This window comes from Bison bison, unplaced genomic scaffold, assembly GCF_000754665.1.
Source record: "Bison bison bison isolate TAMUID 2011002044 unplaced genomic scaffold, Bison_UMD1.0 scf7180017864189, whole genome shotgun sequence".
NCBI classification, from domain to species: domain Eukaryota; kingdom Metazoa; phylum Chordata; class Mammalia; order Artiodactyla; family Bovidae; genus Bison; species Bison bison.
Window position 1 is genome coordinate 353792 of NW_011494761.1, and position 3019 is coordinate 356810.

The 3019-nt window shown below is 43.7% G+C and overlaps 1 protein-coding gene across 19 annotated transcripts in view; it reads left to right on the top strand.

The window, feature by feature from the left end:
• The window catches only part of TMEM232 (transmembrane protein 232), a 287557-nt gene that overhangs the window by 20933 nt on the left and 263605 nt on the right, over positions 1-3019 (top strand). For 7 of the 19 annotated variants that reach the window (XM_010843766.1, XM_010843776.1, XM_010843780.1 and 4 more), the window contains exons 2-3: positions 1517-1641; positions 1716-1769. The exons of 8 other annotated variants lie outside the window; for them this stretch is intronic. The gene's annotated coding sequence lies outside the window, so the exon portion shown is untranslated. The remainder of the gene's footprint in view (positions 1-1516; positions 1642-1715; positions 1770-3019) is intronic. 4 more of the 19 variants (XM_010843769.1, XM_010843783.1, XM_010843772.1 and 1 more) reach the window with 2 other exon arrangements.

Genomic DNA, 3019 nt, shown 5'->3' on the forward strand with positions numbered 1-3019 from the left:
GGATAGATTCCCTGGAGAAGGGCATGGCAACCCACTCCAGTATTCTGGCCTGGAGAATCCCATGGACAGAGGAGCCTGGTGGGCTACAGTCTGTAGGGTCACAAAGAGTCGGACGTGACTGAGTGACTAAGCACAGCACAGTGCATATATGACTATAAAAGCTTTAATCATGCAGAAGAGTTGAGAGCATAGTAGATGAATCTTCCTTTTCTTATGACCCCAGATTTAACAATTATCATTTCTATCCGTACCATGTGGTGTATTAATTATACAATTCTTTATGTGTAAGGTCTTTATTGTATGTATGTGATTAGTTAGAGTATTGCACACAGAACAAGCACTAATGAGTTGTACTCTTCCCTTGACTAATGAGTCACTAACAGAAGACACTTTACATATGAGAAACTGAGGCGGCTGCAAGGTAGGCAGTTTGCACTGTGACAGATTCAGTCTGTGGCACTGGAGACAGAACTTAAAGTTAGCTGATTCCTGCACTTGCACATTTATCCACTACCCCAGGCAAGCGTCTGAGGAGGAGACGGCACAGAGGCAGGGAGACAGGCCAAGGGAGAAACGTGAGGAGTGAGAAAGACTTATTTCCAGAAGGAATGGTGAAATCCGTAACTATAGAGCAGGGATCAGGGAGACCAGTACAGAAACACTGATAGTGGAATTGTCCATCTGGAAATCATTGTCAGCCTTGGAAACAGTGCCTCAGGGTGGGGATAACAGAAACTAGATTGCAGATGTTTTGTGAACTAAAATAAATTTAAGGGTAGATATCATTTAATATAAAAATCATGTCTGAAGTAGAAGGTAAAAACAGGCTATTTACTTGCCCACTTCAGACAAATATGCAAGATAAATTTTCAGAGTCTATTTAAATTATTGAAAATCATCTCTGGAATGTGGTAGAGAATACCTGCCTTGTTGCAGACGATACTCTGTAGTGGGTGCTGGATACGCCAAGAGATTGTATCAAGAGTGGAGGCTGGAGCAGGTCTTCGAAATAGTTGATGTCAGTAATGATTTTTTTTTAACCTTTCATTTCAGAATTAAGACTTTATTTTTAAAAATCAATTTCAAAGTCTTCTGATCTAGCCTTTAAGCTCAGTTTTATTCACCTAAGATTTTCTTTCCATTTCAGTCCACAAACTCAGTCAGTACTCTGCATTTTGGGGTACCATAGAGAATACTCTTGCCTGGAAAATCACATGGACGGAGGAGCCTGGTAGGCTGCAGTCCATGGGGTCGCTAAGAGTCAGACATGGCTGAGTGACTTCACCTTCACTTTTCACTTTCATGCATTGGAGAAGGAAGTGGCAACCCACTCCAGTGTTCTTGCCTGGAGAATCGCAGGGATGGGGGAGCCTGGTGGGCTTTGGTCTATGGGGTCACACAGAGTTGGAAACGACTGAAGCAACTTAGCAGCAGCAGCAGAGAATAAAAGGATATTTAAATCTTAAAGTTCTATTTAGCTTATTTAAAAAACCTCATTTTTACTCTTATGTCACAGTTTGCTGATTCAGGAAAAAATGATGGCTATTCCTTGACAATGATCTACATGTGGAAAAATCCAGTTTAGCAGTCCATTTGAATCTCTGCATTTAATTGTTGCGATTTCCCAGCGGAGTCAACCAAGTGAGTTTTTGTATTTGATAGCAGAACACTCAAAAGTATGTGGCTTCATTTTCATTTTCTCTTCATCTTTTAAGGTGGTCTGGGTGTTGCTGACTCTAGTCCCTGGACTCTTTAACTGGTAGAAAAAGGTAAGAGGCCGGATGAGGAACTCAGGCAGCAGGAGGAAATCAAAGGAGGAAATCAAAGGAGGCCTTGCTCACCCCTGCAGAGGGGGGGCTGGTCCCTTCCGTGCGGCGACCATGAAGGCAGACACGTGCAGCAGGCTTCGGGCAGCTTAGGTCCGCCCACCCCTGTGGTTGTGCTGTGGGCAGGGGTCAGGCACATGCTTCCCCGCTCTGCTCCTCAGATGATAGTTTATTTGTGGCCTTTTTTCATCTAATGGTTCATAATGTGCCCCAGCTGTGTGTCACGCAGTTATTTTTAGTCCCTTATAGTTGCTTTGTATTCTGTTGCTGAAGGACATGTTTGTCCAGCTGCAAGCTCTCCAGTGAAGGGTATCCAGGTTACTAAAGACCAGGAGAGAAGCCACTGTTTGTCTCTTTCTATACAATTCATGGAGAAGGCAATGGCACCCCACTCCAGTACTCTTGCCTGGAAAACCCCATAGACGGAGGAGCCTGGTAGGCTGCAGTCCACGAGGTCGCTAAGAGGCACGACTGAGCGACTTCACTTTCACTTTTCACTTTCATGCATTGGAGAAGGAAATGGCAACCCACTCCAGTGTTCTTGCCTGGAGAATCCCAGGGACGGGGGAGCCTGGTGGGCTGTCATCTCTGGGGTCGCAGAGTCGGACATGACTGAAGCGACTTAGCAGCATACAATTCACAAGTCACCATCACTGCATGTAGCCATCTTGGGGAGGCATAGAAGGTACAGATCTCCCATGTAGGTTTTAATAAATGGTTTGAAAATCCTTTTTATCAAATAGTGTATTAGACATTGACTGTTTTAGCTTGACTAATGATTAATAAGGCTGTATATTGTCACACTGCTTATTTAACTTATATGCAGAGTACATCATGAGAAACACTGGACTGGAAGAAGCACAAGCTGGAATCAAGATTCCCGGGAGAAATATCAATAACCTCAGATATGCAGATGACACCACCCTTATGGCAGAAAGTGAAGAGGAACTAAAAAGCCTCTTGATGAAAGTCAAAGAGGAGAGTGAAAAAGTTGGCTTAAAGCTCAACATTCAGAAAACGAAGATCATGGCATCTGGTCCCATCACTTCATGGCAAATAGATGGGGAAACAGTGGAAACAGTGTCAGACTTTATTTTTTGAGGCTCCAAAATCACTGCAGAAGGTGATTGCAGCCATGAAATTAAAAGACGCTTACTCCTTGGAAGGAAAGTCATGACCAACCTAGATAGCAT